At 39.3% G+C, this 17987-nt stretch overlaps 1 protein-coding gene across 1 annotated transcript in view; it reads left to right on the top strand.

The window, feature by feature from the left end:
- The window catches only part of SULF1 (sulfatase 1), a 123671-nt gene that overhangs the window by 1024 nt on the left and 104660 nt on the right, over window positions 1–17987 (top strand). The window contains exon 2 of the mRNA XM_009886215.1: window positions 8474–8483. The gene's annotated coding sequence lies outside the window, so the exon portion shown is untranslated. The remainder of the gene's footprint in view (window positions 1–8473; window positions 8484–17987) is intronic.

Below are 17987 nucleotides of genomic sequence, written 5' to 3'. Positions count from 1 at the left end.
AATGCAAAGCTGCTCTTGCAGCTGCAGCAGAGCAGATGGATGTAATTCATTTGCAGATCTGTTTGTGAAAGTTTTACAAGTCATTGAAAACTAAGTAGCATCACTATAATGGATCATTAAAGTCTCGCTGTATTTATAGATTCTAAACTAGCGAGCTGAAGTGTTAATTAAAAGTGAGCGAAAATTTATGTTTAGGAAGGAAGAGGGGCAGAAATGTAATTAGAAGTTAGTTATGGAAGTACTTTGCTATCATTTTCATTTATTTCGACTATTAAGTTCATTGATATTTGGAGCAGGGGAAGCCCGGCAGATTAACCAAGAAGTCAGAAATGTTATCACTAATTACAATATGTTAGCTTATCAGAGAATTAAGATGTTCTCATTGTTTTACTTTAAGTGATCTAGATGGAGAAACTAGAAGATGGGTTATTACCCTTTTTTCTTTTTAATAAAAGATTTACTGCATATATATATTGTCTTCCTGTGCAGAGTAACAAAATGATTTGTTTCTTTCGCACTATGACAGATCTTCACACTAAGTCTCACATACCTGTGGTGCTTATGAATTATTGGCCTTCTACTTGTGAAAGAAATCTAACACTGTCCTCACCATTTACAGGTGAGATATTCTATAAATAATACTGTATATAATGTGTTCTGAAATAAGATCTGTTTAGTAGGCTAAGCAAGGGGATTTATAGCTGGTGCTTTGTGATTTTGGCATTCAACTGTGTAACGATGCCCATAAAACCATGTTTCAGGTTGCACATATATTTTTGCCTCAAACCAACTTTTTTTGTTAACTTTTTTTTTTTTTTTTGGAGCAGGCTCTTTGGCCTCTTTACAGGTTGTTCTCAGCTTGTATTTTCAAACATACTCTTCAGTAAGAATGTGTCCTCAAAAGTGACCCACAGCAATTTGAAACAGAATTAGCTAAATCCCTAATATGTCCCTACCAGGACATGTGCGAGTAAATTTGACCGGTTTGATTTTTATCTCAGTTTGCTCTTTCTCATTGTAAAAAGTGATGGAAACTTTTACAAGCTTAAAAATGAAAAACAAAACCAAAGGATACCCTCACTATGACTCTATGTTAAAACCTTGTATATGAGATTTCTCCTCTTCAGTCTTCCCAGCATGTCCTGTGAGAAGCCAAATAAGCCAGCTATGGTGCACAGAGGTTTAGCCTTCCAGCAAAGCTAAGGTGCAGCACTGTGATTTGCACAGCCTGCTGCTGCCACAACCTAACTGAGACGCATCCCTCTCTGTGGGTATCATCAGATCTGATGATCTATAAGAACACATATTTTCCAAGAAAGTGCATAGCCAACTACACATGCCCAGCTTGTTATTGTTTTACTAGGGGAAAAAAAAAAAAGTTTCTCTAGCACTGCCAGCAAATCTCGCTGAGAAACTAGGAACAGCAAATCATGGTTTTCCTTCCTTTATAATGATGGGGCTGTTTAAAAGACAATGCCCACGGGGCAGTCCAGCTTCTTGTCAAAATGTAATCTACTGTTCCAGATGGTAAACATTCAAAGACATATTTATGGTGACTTCTACATACCTTCCTTTGACATTGGCTTTTTTTTCCCTGAGAGCACTTGTACTGGGTACACACATGAAGTTCCCATTAGCATCCTAGCAGCTGTAAAAGTGTTCAGAACTCACAAAGATGTTCCTCACAGTGAGATAAAAATAATCTGAGGAAAAGATCTGAGACCAGTACAACCTCAGTAGATCCACGATATGCTCAAGGTAAAAAATTCCAGAGGTACAAAAAGATCCATAAACTGCTGCATGAAAGCTGCAACACATTTTTGCTGCGGCTAATTCATCTTTGCTTGATATGGAATGCTGAACATACCAGGCGTGTCTGTACTATCAACTGTGTTTGTGATGTGAGGGAATCTCTGCTGCACAAAAGCTGGTGCGTTTCTTCTTTTTCCCCCAGATAGTGGAGACTAGGTGGTATACTGATTGTCTCCATAGAGTTGTTTTCAAAGTGTCACCTTTTTTTTTCCTCGCTGCTCCAAGCAGTGAGGCAGAGCCCAAGAAAATGTTTTTCAGCCAGAATGTGTTCTGCCCTGAATTGTCTTAATTATGTGTCTGTTTATTGCTCGTCAGGGGCTTCCTCTTCTTAGCACTTTATAATCGAGGTGGGTGAGCTTGTCCATCATAATACGCAACTTGAATTTCTGCTGCTTGGCATGTGTCCTTGGCCTTTCATTGATTTTTGTCTCTGTTTCAGAGGAAAAAAAATTAATTACGATTGGTGTAATTTCACATCGGAAAAAAAAAAAATCCTTGGTGAATTTCCAAATGGCATGTAAATACATCTTCAAAAAGTAGGCTAAATGAGAGGTCATTAGGGAAAAAAATGCGTGTAGGAATCCAGAAGTATCCTAGAGATGGCAAGTATCAGTGTGAAAATTATTGTAACAGCTCTCATTCCAGTCAGCAACTGATAAAAACAGTTTATTAAAAATGTTGTGATGTTGGGGACAGAGTTCCCAAATGTGGAAACCATTATAAAACCCACACTCAGTGGAAGTTAGACAGCTATGGAAAAAAATATTTTGAAAGATTTGCAAATTCTGTTCTGACTATATCGCTTTATTGCAGACTATTTTGACAGTTTGCAGTTTATTATCTAGCTTTGTTTAACTTACATACTGCACTCGGTGTTATATGTTTGTTCATGCAGGATCAGGAGTTTGAGCTTTGTGTGACGGCAGGGCTCATTCTTACCCAGGCGAGGCTGGACACTTGTCGCAGATGTCATGGGAGTCATGGGTTCCATGATTTCCTTAGCTTTAGAAAGGGCTTTGGGGGATTTGTGTTTGAGTGGGAAGGCAGACTGATGCGATAACAATTGAGAAAGCTCCTTTCTGAGTGCCTTGAGAGCTGCAGTGTTCAACAGAGAACGAGGGTCCCGTGACAACTCTGCTGTGACACAGAAAGAATCCAATTAGTGGCCACTCCTGCTGTTGATACTAGATCTCTCCTAAAAATTTCCACCATTACCACCCTCATTGTAATCCCATCCACGACACTGATAATGGGATCAAGAGTGAGTTTTCAGAATGCCCGTTTAAATTTTAACTGCGGTCTTAGGAAATTTTGAGTATATTAAATTAGAAGGCACTGAATAGCACAGCTCACAAGAGAGCTACGTGACACACGTGTCACCCAGTAGTTGCCTTTCTCATGCTAGATTTTCCTAACACCTCCATGACAGGTAGAGCTGTTATAAGGGGGCTACAGGTGGAGCAGGGGGGCTGTATATACATAGTGAATAATCCATTGAGTTGTGGCTATCCCTGCACTGCAATTACCTGCAAATCTTGTCCCTAAGCAGTTACACGTATGGAAAGCAGCAGGAGGAGGGAGTGGGAGGTGATACAATCCCCTTTGCTGTGCCCCAGTAGTGGCAGACAGTCAGCCTGCTTCTCCCTTTAACAAATCTTGGATCATCACTGCCTTCCCAGCTGGACCAGCAACATAATATTCCCCTCCTCCCCCGGCCTCCCTCTTTTTCTTTGTCTTTCACTTGTCTTGCTCCAACATTAATTCACCACTTCCATATGATCAGAGCGCAGTGACTCTACTGCTGTTCATACCAAGGAGGACACGTTCAACACTGCCACGTGCTTGTGGAGGACACTAAAGTGGAAAGACTTAAGGCCTTCACCAGTGTCACCTCAGAATGCAACCCCGAAATATATGAATTGCCAAACCACACGCTTTTTAGCTGAATTATTTTAGCGTAGTTCAGTTACGTCAGTAGACTCCTTTTGAGAGCCCCTGCCAGGTCTTTGCTTTAGTATTGCTTGCTCATGCTTAAAAGTTATTGTTAATTGGTGAGAGTAATTCCTTTTAAATTTTTGGTGCCTTAAGACACTTATTTTCTGAGGAAACTAATACTCATTTCATCTTTCTGGTTTATGCATTGCACACAGCAGATTTGGTATCAGTGATTTCCCAGAACTTTAATTCCCACTTTCAGAAGCTGCTTAAAAGGTTTGGTAAGCCTTTGTTTCTGTGTGTGCTCTGTTAACCCTGGAGCTCTGAGCCTTCCCAGCTTTAACCATCACTGATGATTTGGTTACAGTGAAACATTTTTGTAATAGTTGACCTTTTCACCCAAGATTTTATCAATTTTGTTTCGATTTATTTTATAGCAAAAATTGACTTACAATTGACTATAATTCTACACTGCAGTTTTTATAGTTCCCTACAAAGTTGATAATGTTGCTAGAACTCCAAACAAAAAATACTCTTTTTCACAGGCTAATGTGATGATACCACCATTATATTCCTGAAGATTTCTAGATGTGGTACTGTGCTATGGAAATTCAGACGGTTTTGTAGATCAATGCTATAATATCTACAGAATATTCCATGGAGTTTCTAAATGGAAGCAAAACATTTATAGTCAATAATTTTAAGGTTGTTTTTTTAAAAAAAAAAAATCTCTCCTGATGCTGTCTGAGTTTAATTATGGCATTGCATGTTGCCATTTCTCTATGATGTGACTAACCCATCTCAGCAAGAAGAGGAGCTGCTCCATGGCAGCTGCATTTTTGTGGTGCTTCACAGGAGGTGAACTCTGCTTGGAAAGCCCACAGAGAAGATGGGGAAGCCTTTGGCACTAGAATTTTGCAGAATAAATGTAACAGGGAGCTGAACATAGGGATTGTTTTCTCTCAAAAGCATCCATAAAACCAGCATAGTGCTCTGTTCCAGTATTGTAATTGCAATGTGCCAAGATGTTCGTTATTCTAGCATGTGCACTGTTTTGTCTGTTTTCACTTAAAAAGAGAAAAATGTGTTACCAAGCCCATAAATGTCTGCAGACCTGCCAACTCTCCTGACTTTTATCAGTAGTCTCGTGATATTTAGCCTTCTTCGTAAAGTTTCAAGTGTTAGAGGCAAGATATAACGTGAGAAGTTCAGATCTCTCCTTTCTGTTTTTTTTTAAACCTAATCCTCCTGGTTGCTGAGGAAGCTGGCTTGCATGCAGCTCCAGAAACATGAAGGGAACTAACGGAAATCCCAAATCTCACTATGTAAATGCATGCAGACTTTGTGAATAAGGTGGGTTTGTGTATGTTATGCCTGGCAATTAAAAAAACCCAACTTTTTTTTTTTTTTTTCCTGAGGTTTACTGTAATCAGCTTGCCCCAAAATTCCTGATCATTTGTCTGATAACTCCCATTTTGGTTAAGAGGTTTTACTGCAATGGAGGGTGAGGCTCCTTGACTCCGCTCAGCCAGCAGAATAGCTTGCTGCCCTGGAGAAACCCATCCTTGATCCTCCCATCCTCTGCCTCCAGCAGCGTGTTCCCATCTCTTCCTTCGTGCCAACTTTGGCTCTTGGCTCACCTCCTGGCGTGCTGAATGAGCTCACTGGAGCAGCGGGAAGCTGCGTTGGCTGCCCACCTAGTCAGTTGGTTCAGCTCACCAAGTGGACAGAAGCTCCACGTGGTGCGAGGGAAGCAGTTGGAGCTGGTGCCTTAGTGTGAGGGGGAAAAACACGGCTACCCCTTATAGGAGGATGTGGGCTGTAAGATCGCTCAGCTACCTGGTGACACCTCACCTGCGAACCAGGGCACTGTGAGTGTCTACAGGAGAAAGTGTGATAATAGACATGTGCGACTGTGCCAGTGTTGCCATGAGCAGAATGCTAAATGAGCACGTTTTTAATGAAAGTGTATCCATTTTTATAGAGAGGATTGGTGCAGTGTCACTTAGAATGCAGAAAGGTCCCGCTTACTGTTTCTGACTTTTCAAATCAACAAATGGGCTTTGGGTAGAAGCTAGTAAGTGTGGGTAGGAAAGAGGAAAGAAACACAGGTGCCTGCTGAGCTGCTGCCTTTAAAAGGTGGATGAGATTCTGATCCAGTCTGCATAGCCAAGGCATCTGAGTCTTAAATACTTACACAGCAGCTACCTAAAGGCATGTTCTCTCCCTGATCAATGAAAAGAGTTCCTCTGAAGGCATCCAGGCACTGCGGTTCGGCAGGCGGGATTTCCTCTTCGAAAACTTCAAAGGCACTTGCCGCTTTCACTTGCACGTGGAGGGATGGAGCTTTCTCGCTTGCTTTACAAGGACTGCTAAGGAGCTTAAGCTGGAGGCGCTTGATATCATCTTGAATTTCTTGGTTGGCCCACAGATGAGCAATGCCATGGATAAACACCATCTATATTTGAACGGCTGTGATGTAATTCCTACACAGCTCTTTAAGGTGTCTCCTATCCTTTCTACAGAAGAAAGCATAAAGCAGGTCTTTCCTTTGAACAGCAGGCGCTGCGATTCACTTGAAGAGACTAGGATGCTCAGATTAAGTGTAATTGAGGCACTGACTGTAGAAAGGGAACACTGTACTCATCCAAAGTGTTATCCATTTCCGTGCTGGGTTATGCCAACAAGAAAACTGCACAACCTTTTCTTTCTAAGTTATGTAAGTTCCAGGAAAATGTTTTAAAAATCACCCATTTTTGTTACGTGAAGGAATGTCTTGAAGGCCTATGGGGCAGATAAAGCTTGGGAGGATCAGCGATGTTGTTGGTGCCTGCAAGCACTACAGGTCTAGTGAGGAATAATGGATGATCTTCCAGGGATATGATGTTGGATAAAGAATCGAGGAAAGACAGAGTTGTAAAAAATTCAGTACCCATGTTTCTGGATTTAGCTATGTTAAATCCTTTGAGGATTATCTTCCACTGACTTGGCTGCCTCAGGGCACACCAGTCACAAATTCGAGAACAAGTGCAATAATAAACTGAACCTGCTGTAAATAATCAGCGCAGGATACCTTTTAACTATCCCTTTTTCCAAGGTCTGCAAAAAAGCTAACACTAGTCAATTTTAGAATAATATTTGGGTTTTGGTAACTTGTCAGCAACAAAGAAGTCTGCATTAATCCAACCTTTGTAGTAATTTTTAGCAAAGATTCCCTTTGTGTGATTCCCCACCATTTTATTGAAGAGAAGAGCTGTAATACCTGTGTTCCTGAATACATCCCAAGTAAAGCACATGTGAGTTTACCTTGTTGTGATCTATTTTACATCTAGATCCAATTTATGAACCAAGACTGTAACACTATCTGCTTGGCCACCATTGTGTAGGATTTAGGGAGACCATTACCATAGTTAGACCAATAAAAATGTTCTGAAGTTAACCCAAGCTTATCTGCAAGACATTTGAGTAGTTTCTTTTATCTCTATATCAGTAGAGGGTTGGCATTTCTTACCTCACTGGAAACTTCAGTCCATTGCTGGTATATAGGCTCACAGAAGAAGGCTTCCTGTGCTCTGCTGCTCTGCAACTCCTGAGCGCAAAAGTGCCACTGAGTTAGTTTTCTGGTTTCCTTCTGCTTCGTATGGAGAATTCCTCTAAAGCATGGATCTTCTGAAGTGAGGAATGGTAAAATGAAGAGACTTTGAGGGATGCAGTCAGGGTCCACCAGGCTTCTCAAAAAAAAAAAAAATATAGTTCAACATAGAAAGTTGAGTAGTGACAAAGATGTGTTGAAACAGGTATGTCCCTTTTTTAGGTCTTTTCCATCTTATGCAGCTCATGTCCAATTTTCCCGTTCACTAAATTGCTCTGCAAACTCTTCTTCTCCACAAATTTTGCACATTTTTGCACCTCAGCAACTTGTGAAATGTTTGAGATGCAGTATAACCATATCTCAAGAAACAGGTCTGTTTTACAGGTACTTGTTTTGGTCTCGGATACCATGGGCACCTTTGATATAAAAAAGGAGGCTATCAAATCCTGTGCATCCTTTAGAGTGGAGAACAATCACCAGCATGGGCTGGAAAAGCCAGGTAAAGGATGGGCATGGCTAGCTAGAACTGAGGTCCATGCAGGCTTGGACAAGTGACGTTGTGCAACCATACACTGACCTTGTCTGCTTTGAGGAACCCTGTTTACCTTGTATGTAAGCATGGAGAATTCACTGCTCTTTCTTGCAGCTGGACAGCATGAGCAGTGTGAGAAGACCATGCCTGCTTTATTTATTGCTCCTTTTGTGTGCCATGTAAGAATCCTTGATCATTGTCAGAAACCTGCGGAATTATTGGAGAGAATCATGTGCTGAGGAGCTTAAACGCTCTGTGGTGAGCGAGCTCTGCAGTCATACTCAGGAGTATACCTACCACAGTGCTGATTCTCTGTTGGTCTCCCTTTGGGTATTGGTTCAAGGATGCTTCGAATAAAGCTGTTTTCTGCATACTTTGCGCTGTTTACTGAGGTCATTGACATGAGCATCAGCAACTCCAGTGGGGATGACTGATGCTATTGCAGTGACCTGTCTGCTTCACTCCTCTGTTGGAGACCACTAATGGAGTGCATGCACACACCTCAGGAGCTCCAGTGCAAAATCCAATGCAGAACAACTTTTTACTTTACCACAAGAATATTTGCCCTTCAGTCAGAGAGGGATTCAGATAATGAGCAACAGTCATTCAGCCATTCTACATTTGCTCCACTGATACAGCTGTATACTGAACTGTGACACCAGTGCCACTGTGACAGTGGAAGAGAAACACAGACATGTGGAGCATCAGTGTGTTGAATCTGGTAACTATTTGAACTATTCACTGGGCTTTTTAGTACCCAAATACCTATAGCTGTTAGAACTTCTGCTTTTCCCCTGCCTGCAATAGAAGAGTATACTGGGCTTTTGAGATTGGAATTGATCTCAGTAATGCATGTATTAATCGGGTTTTTTAAAGTCATACCTTACTGTCAAACAAGAAAAAGCATTGCAGATAGTTTGGGTGAAAGCCTAATACAGGGAAGAGCAGGTATCCAAGAATGCCTCACCGCTTTCTTCCAGACACAGTCCTGAGTCACAGCCAGTGTGAAATGAGGAGTCCCTGTCTCAGCCCTTATCTTCAAAGCTCTGCGTGGGCCATTCTCATTGTTTGAAGAAGTTCTTTGCCCTGCTTCATCATGAATCAGTGACATCTACACTTAATATGAACAATGGAGGATGAAAATTTAGGTGGGCAATAAGCTGCCATTCCAACACTGCAGATAGAGACATAACAAATGAGTCTGAGTGAACAGGGAATTCTAAATGAGACAGAGTAGGAGTCTGAATCATGGCTGACAGATCTTCCAAAGGAATATAGACCAGATTTGGTGAGTGGAGGATGGAAAGAAAATACCTTCTCTCCCTTTCCCAGTGACATTTCATTGTGCTTCTTGCACAGATCCATTGAACCATCCACATATCAGTCTGCTCAAAGGTATACTTATCTTTTCTTCCAGGAGAAATCCTGAGAGCCATATTGCACAAGCAAATATGTCTAGGAAATTTACACTGTATGATATTCTATTGTCCAATACTTATAGTGGCTCTAATGGACACGGGGAGGTGGTAGTGTCAGAGAGCTAATCTGTTTTCTCAGAAGTTTGGAAATGTCATACCTGGAGACCTTAGCTTTGGTCTTAATTTTTTGTAGTGCTAGAAGAAAATTCTTTCTTCCTTAGAAGCCTCATGTAAAACAAAAATCTTCTACTTTGTTAAAGACACATATTCCCTGGGAACTGTTCAGCTTAAAGTGAGTGTACATAGAAGTACACAGGATGGAAGCTTACCTTGGGCACCATGCGTTATATAATTTGCAAAGGCTAAAGGTATTATTTTTTGCTGTTTCATAATTCATGTATCCATCATATTTTTCCCCATTTTGTATACAGCGCATGAACTGTTTTCCATTTACACTTTTATCTTTTGATTTTGCTACTTTAAGATCTCATGTTCAATGCTGTCAGGAAACTGCTTTAAATGAAAGTGTGGAGTGATGTGGAATAGTTGTAATGAAAGCCAAAAGAATGTGAACTTAATCTTTTTCATAGGAAGTTTTGTTCTGTTCCGTCCTGTGCCCGGCTTAAACACATTGCCTTTTTTGACCTTTTCCTTGATGAAGGATAAGTGGGAAATACCTTGTCTGCAGCCTTTCCAGCTTAACCAGAAAGACCTTCCACAGTTCATGTTTACTTTCCCTGCTACGGACATTCATCTTTCCCAAATCAAAATCGTTACACTGGATTTTCTGAGAGAAATGAATAGCTTCTGGCAATGATGAAGTGTTAATCCTTCCTCTCTCATGCCTCCAGCTCTGTTTTGCTAGTGATGATTTTGCCAGTCCTCTTGCTAGAGATTAAGAAATCTCAGGAGCAAGTCTCAGTTTGGTTAATAGGTTCCTCCCAAGCATCTTCCTTATTGGCATTAAGAACAAATGTAAAGAATTGCTACATTTACAATTTATGAATACTGAGTGCATTGCTTCTTCAAAATCCTAGAAATGTTGCCATGTTTTCCATCTCTATATGGGCGTGGAGGTGTTTATCTATCTATCCCTGGAGGTGTTCAAGGCCAGGCTGGACGTGGCCTTGGGCAACCTGGTCTAGCGGGAGGTGTCCCTGCCCATGGCAGGGGGGTTGGAACTTGATGATCTTCAAGGTCCTTTCCAACCTACACCATTCTATGATTCTATGATAAACTGGATATTTATAAAAAACAGTATACTAAAGCAATCCTCCATTCCAGCTTATAATTTGTTTCTGATATATGCAGTTTTTCTTAACTCACCTTTAAATAGCTCTTCCAGTCACAGGGAGGTGCAGGAAAAATATTTCTCCAAAATATATTCACATGGGATGATCTTCTTCCTGTTTTTGGCCAGGTCTGTCACAATAGACATCTTTAAGATCTCCTTCAAAGAATGTCTTTCAAATTCAATGGGTTTCTGTAAAGCCCAACTAAACAGAATGTTGAAGACTACTATTTAAAACATACAAGCTGAAACCATGCAAAATTTTTATTTTTAGTTTAGCCTGTATTTTCCGTTGTGGATTTTTATTGCCTTTTTCAGAAGTTTGAGAGGACTTTAAGAGAACTTTGTGACTCCTGAAATAGATCCATTTCAAACAACTGAAGCCCACAGTCTGGAGCCCTGAAACTGCCTTTAAAATTTTGCATCTCTTATCATCAGTAATATTGTTTCCTCTGAGTTTCTTGCTGCTTTTTAGCAGCAGTGGCAATGCTGCCTTCACTCACCTTCATGTTGCTTAAAGTTCCTCCTATAAGTGTGGTTCTTACATGTCTCTCTAACTTTAGAACTGCTAATTAAAAAATCTAATTTTAGTACAACATGCATATCTTGTTGATGCTTGTATTGTCCTTATAAAGTTATTTTAAAATTCTGTCTGTTGCTAGATAAGGAGTTAACCAACAGAGCTGAAATGTATAAACTTAAAACATACAAAGTCCAAAGCTACCCTAGTTTAGTGACTATTCTGGTCTCTGTTCCCAGAGAGTCTGTCTGATTTCTACCTGAGTTTGTTCACACCCGCCCCCTTAAAAATCTCCTTGCTGTCTGACCTTAAGAACTTTGTGAATGGCACTGAATTCATACAATACCAAGCATTTTATTGGGAACGTGTCACTTCTACCAACCTCTGGTAGTATTCTAGGAAACATAATTTTGGGGCAAAATATCTGAATCACTTTTTCAGTGAGATGGTTGTTGAGCATGTAAGAGAGGAGATCAACTGTTGACTCATACATTATGCAAGGGATGTGACCACCTGCACTATTCAGCCAGTTCTTGAGTATTTAGCATGTAATGAATATTTGCTGAAGCTCAGTCCCCATGTGAGCTATCTTTGTCAGAGTTTCACAGTGTGAGGAAATAAAGAGAAAGAAACATCCATGGATTTTTATAGGGTTGTGGTAAAGGGAAAGACTTGTTTCGGATACTTGTTTATAAATTTTAGCATTGAAAATACTCAAATACTTTTTAAAACCTGGTTACTATCCTGCTTTTTTTGCCCTTTTCACTGAATTGAGTTGCTAGCAAGTGTGGTCTGATTCAGTTTTTATCCACCCTTCTTCACTATCCATCATCTTGTAGCTTCTCATAAGTAACCAATATGTGATAGCGGTCATCACCACAAACCTGTAAAAGTCTCTGAAAATAATGGCATGTCTACAATGGCATTTATTGACTTTTTAAATCAGTGCAAACTCACTTGTATAGGTTCATAGAAACTGGCTTAGCATTCCTCAAATAAATGTAACAATGGATCTCCACCAGCTTTACAGCTGTATGGTAAAGGTACTCCCATAGAACAGAGGTGTGATTGACCATTCTCATCTGGAGGATGTTTCTAATTTCTTTGGCAATGCTCTTTCAACCACAAAAGCTTTGACCATATAATTGTTGAGCACCTCCTAGAACCTCCTCAAAAGAATGAGTCGTCTATTACCGAGCAGAATAATTTAGACACCCAAGCTCTGACAAGGCAGAGGTTTCCTTCTTCCTAGTTAGTTAGGTTTACTCTTTGCTTATCAGGGTAGTGAGTCTGAAATGCAGTCTTAGACTCCTCACTTGCAGCTTGGAGCCTCAACAAGGATGTTTATTCTGCACTGATCCATGATCTCTGATGCCTCGGAGTGATTTCAGAAACAGTTCTCCCAGCTGTTGCTCTGTTAATCTCCTGGAGATTAGAGGTCTCATTGCAAATAAAACTGACGGTGCTGCATAGCATCTCCTCAACTACTCCAATCCATAGCTCTGCATGTTCATGTAAATTGAAGTAGCCATTTTTAAATGGTAGTTAATACGGCAGGCTATAACCAAGAAGCACTGGGGAGCTCTCTGGTCAGGACAGACCTCACATTCTGCTGCCTCTGTTAGAGGGTCAGTTTCCTTGGCCAGAGATGGGGGCACAGAAAATGGGACAGCTGGAAGAACTAACTTCTTAATCTAACTGAGCACGATTTTCCAAAATTATGCATCAGGGCCTTGAGTTTTACTGGTGTCTTGATAGTGTGCTATCCCGTATACTGTGATATGAAGGAAAGACTGCCGATTTTCTGGCTTTTACGCTTCAGGAAAAGTTAACAATGTACAATACAAAAGCTGAATGAACAAAAGTAAACCCAAGATTTTAAGATCTAAAATAGCTCTTATGACTAAGAGCTTTCATAGTCCTTCATATTGCTGAGAAACATGTTTAAGATACATGTTTAAAAAAATTTCCTTGGAAGAGGAGACTTAATGTAGCTGAAGCTTAACTCTAATCTAATTTAGATTTTGTGAGTAGGACATGGAAAAAAATTGTGTTAGTAAGAGCTAGTTTCACCATCATGTTTTAATAAGGGAAGTGGATGTTTGTTCTGTGTGTGTGTGCGCGTGGGAGGCACAACAACAGAAGTAAATCCCTGTATCCCTAGTGTTAGAATTTTTTACTTAGTTTTCACTCTTTTCGGCTTCAGGAATTGCCCATTTTTCATTTCATGATAAGGACTTCCGTTAGCACAACAAATTACACAGGTATAAGAGAAGCAGTGCAAACTATGGCACCCAGACAATCTTTTGCCTCCATCTTTAATCCAGTTATGCCAATATGGTAATATAAGATCTCAACAAAAGAAGACTTTTTTCCTGAGAAACAAAATTTACTAACATTCTGTATTATGTACTGTACTGAGGATGCAAAATGTCTCTGGTTAGACTGACAAATCATCTTTTTGACTGATAAAAATATATTCCAACTGATTACTACAGCAGTGTTGCTTAAGGATAGTGGTGTAATAGATACAAATTCATCCCATAATTCCCTTAACCTCAGTAAATATATTGCAAATGTTTACTGTCTATTGTGGTAACATAAAGCAGAAGTCTTAATTACTCTAAACAAAACAAATACATAAAGTTTTTAAGTGTGTTTCCAATTGCAGAAAAAATTCCCATAGATTTGTCTTTTCTTTTTTTTTCACATCTTGAATCAAACATGAGCAAATGTGTTTGTATGTATGTTTTCCTCAAAGCACTGAGAAGAATGTCGTGCGAGAATTATCTTTTCCATTCACTGTCATGCTGCTATTTGGTCCCATTTCAATCCGCTGGAAGAAAAAAAAGAAGGTAGGAGGAATCAAAAGCACAACAGAACTGCTCAAATGAGTTCAAACTTCAATTGTGCCGCAACACCTAACAGAAGGCAGAGTTCAGTTGTGTTTATGGAATGGTTCCTCATTTCTCAAAAAAAAAAAAAAAATTAAAAAAATTAAAAAGCAATGACATTAACAAGATAACACAAGTTTTATCACTCATATTTATTTTTCTTTCTGTCTTTTTCAAGTAAACATGTGCATTCTCAGAGAGGCAAAGTTTCCAGCAAGTACTCTTCCTTCCCTCTTCCCTTGCCTTCACATGTTTCACTTTCCTAAATTGCTCCTTAAATATTTAAATTAAGGTCATCTTGCTTTTTGATTCATTGGTTATAGTGACATTTTTCTTTATGTTCAGAGGGCGATAAGGAGTAGTCAGGTTTCAAGTCACAGTGACTTTGTTATTTTAAGTGCTGAAATATAGGAAAAGTCTGCTTTATTAAACCCCTGAGTTATTTTTCTGTCTGAAGCAACCGTGTCTGTAGTTTGTGTTTCTCACTAAACAAAAGGCTGTATTTGGCTGCTGAAAAAACAGATCTGACAGAACAGTAAGGCAAAGGGAGATGCTGATATTTTATCAACTAAGAAAGCACACACGTAATTGGGGGCTCATTAACCCTCATCAAGTCACATCTAAGAAATTTCCTGCTCCACCTCCCCCTTCATGTATTTTGAGTAACAGTTAAAATTTTAAGTCTGTTTTGGGGATGTCAGAGTCTCCCACATACCTAAACTGAGATAGATATCCTTTTAAATGCAAATTATTTATTTTCTTCTCCCAAAATTACACAGTAGAAACACAAGAATACCGTACACCTGGAGGAGTTATAACAGTTCATAAAGAAGTCAGTTTTGAGGAATAAGTGCCTGTCAGGTTCAGTCTAATTTCAGGAAGGTTCTGCCACTTTTTTGGTGTTTTGAAGATCAGTCATATTTGCTTCCACTTTCCTCACCAATTAATCTGATTGGAATAATGATAAAGGGAATATCCCCCAAACATATACTTGTATTCAGTATTTGTAGACTTATCAAATCAAACCCTTTGATTAAATTAAAGTAGGAAAAATTGCAAGTTAAATGTGAAGTGTTTTGCTGTGTCAGAACTTAATTAAATCTTTTCTATTATTTTAAACTCTTTATTATATTTGTATTGCCTTTATATTTCTATAGCCTTTATATTTGGCTTTATCGTATTTTTACTTCACATAACGGTCACATTTTTAGTTTGGCTTTCTACTTCAAATTTAGAAAGCAGAATTTGCCCTTTGTTCTTTTGCAGTGTAAGAGTTGTGTCCAGTTTTGTCACTAGCTAGTTAGCTAAACACTTGGAAGCAGATTTAAATCCTACAGCCAGTGTATTTTTACAGTGTAGCAAAATAGATACATGCATTAACCTAACACATTTTTCCAAATGGAGAATGAATACTAAGGTAGGTTTTTAGTCATATCCACCAAAATCATGATGAAAAATTAAATGAGCAGAGTCTGTTGTCTCAGGAAAAAAATATGTATATAGATTAAATTTATTTAATTTAAGTGTTTTGCTCATGAATGTTAAAAGCAGTATTTCACACTTCAAAAATGTGACACCAAGAAGTTTTCCTCTGCACTGTTTCACGCAGAAATGGGGTGCAGAGGTCATTTTATGACTGGTGCTGAATTGCCCCTTGCGTGTCCAGTCTATTGATGATGGAAGTGCTTTCAGCAAAGAATCTTTAGCAATAAGAGATAGAAACCTGTTAGAAATTCGTCTACCATGATAATCCCACTGAGTTATGAATATCTAGAGGCATATGAGATCAGTTTTAACTATCACTGCTTTGCAAATAGAAATAGATATTGTATTGAACTGCATAGGCTGATCCATTGTTTTTTTAAATGATAGATGTTTCCATTGTTATGGCAATAGCGTTGAACGAGTGGTGAAGTCAGTAACGTTCATAAGTTGCTGGTATTTGGTGCCTTCTTACTACTCTGTCTTCTGAATCTATTATGAGCAAGGCTAGACAGCATGATAACAGTGCCAGGCAGTGGGAGAGCATTGTGTATGCCGAAGCTCCCTTATGTGTCAATAATGGAGCTGCAGTTCTGAGAAATATTAGGATATATCCTTATTCAGAAATACTTCTCACAGTGCCTACTGAAGGCAGTGAGAAATACAAGGCCAGAGGAGAATCGAACACTTACATAAATTGTGGTTGCTCAGACTGCTCTGCAATCATTGCTATAGATGGTCCAGCAAAAAAGTATTGGATAACTGGAATTGGATTCTCTTGTCCATTTATTGGCATTTGTGAAGTCAGCCACCAAAATGTTTTCCAGGTCATTCTGTTTTCAGTGAGTTACAGCTTCAATCATCTTGCACTTGTAACTTGTGTATAGATTATTTAAACCCTGGAAACGCAAAAGCACTACATGCACACAGAAATCACTGAGTTCTCCACTGAAATAAATTGTTTCTGGGTGAAATGGAAAGCTGCTGCATAAGGACATTCTTTATACAGTGTTGGTCTGAGGAAGCAATGAACATGTCTCTGGCTGAGTCTGTAGAAAGATGTGAGTCTAGTATTTTCCAGTTTTCTGAAAGACCTGCCTTCTGGCAGGAAACTGAGTACGTAAATTCAGGACTGACTCAGAGATGGAGTGAGTCACATGCAACACTCCCCACAGTCCCTCAGGTCTTCCTTGGAGGCTTTGTGGCTGTGTTTCTTTTGTGAACTTAAATAAGATCATTGCAGCCCCAGGACATGGTAACAGTCATGTATTACCACTTCTGGAACGATTCGGAAAATTCTTTATCACCAATATGTCCCAGGTATGGAAAAAGTCCTGCACACAGTAAATCCTCCTATGTTTTATTAGTTATCTGTGTTACACAGGAAGGATTTATCTCACTGTCACACATACACCTACAGTCTCCAAAATTCCCAAACTACGCCATCCAGCAGTATCTAAACACCTGCTGTTCAAAGGCAGAACAGTAAATACTAATCTTGCATTACAGCATGCTGTAAGCCTTTCTCATCGTGGGACGCTATTAAGTCTCCATCTGTACCACAGGTTGGAAATGTGTTGTGGCAAGGTTCCTGACTAAGGCTGTATTCAGGATTTAGGCAGTAAATGGAGCACAGAAACCTGAAGAAGAAAAATGAAAGAAAAAAGAAAATTGAAAATGCTCCTGCAATTTCTTTAAACACGGCAGCATGTAAAGAGAACAATGAGTCCTTTTTCCATAGAACAAAATTATGACATAACAGCCTCTCTTAAGTCATAATGAACTCGTTTGTACACCTACGGGAAAGTATTGTATTTTCATATGCTCATGAATGTGGAAAACAGCGATCTGGAAGCCTTGACAATGGTAACTACAATCTTCATCTGTATTTTTCTGCTGTGTAATGGACTAGTTCAATGCCCACTAAAGTAAATGGGAATATTCCTGGTGATTCCAGTGCCGTTGGACTCATTCTTCTGTATATCATGCAATGGCTTATTTCATCATCACTCTGCTTCATCATCCAATATTTTTACTCTTTTGTATGTGTAGATAAAGAGGTTCCTAAAGCAAATGTTTCACTCCAGCTGGTGCTATTGGGTCATGCTTGATTTCATCTTATCGCGTGTACTTGAAACTAGCATCTTAAGTGCAGTGATGGGCAAGAAAGAAAAGATAAAAGAATTGTGGAACTCTCACAAGGAAAGAAGGAAATATTTAAGAAGGGGGAAAAAAAGAGTTTTTGTTGTCCACATGCAGTCAGCTTGTTGATTATGAACAGGAATGATGTGAGGATTGAGTTTTAAGCATCTTCCCTGGGTTTCATTTGCTGTTCTAACCATTGTTTTTTCATTATCTTATTTTCATGTTGATAATTTGTTTTCTTTATTTTCTTTGCTATTACATTCTTGGCCATTAGAAAACACTTTCCTTCCAAAAGTTCTTTGCCCAATTTGTTTCCCATAACTACAATAATAATAGGAAAAAATACTCCTTTTTATAGCACTTTAA

This window comes from Charadrius vociferus, unplaced genomic scaffold (genome assembly GCF_000708025.1).
Source record: "Charadrius vociferus isolate BGI_N301 unplaced genomic scaffold, ASM70802v2 scaffold885, whole genome shotgun sequence".
Taxonomy (NCBI): Eukaryota; Metazoa; Chordata; class Aves; order Charadriiformes; family Charadriidae; genus Charadrius; species Charadrius vociferus.
This window is presented reverse-complemented; position numbering and strand designations above follow the sequence as displayed.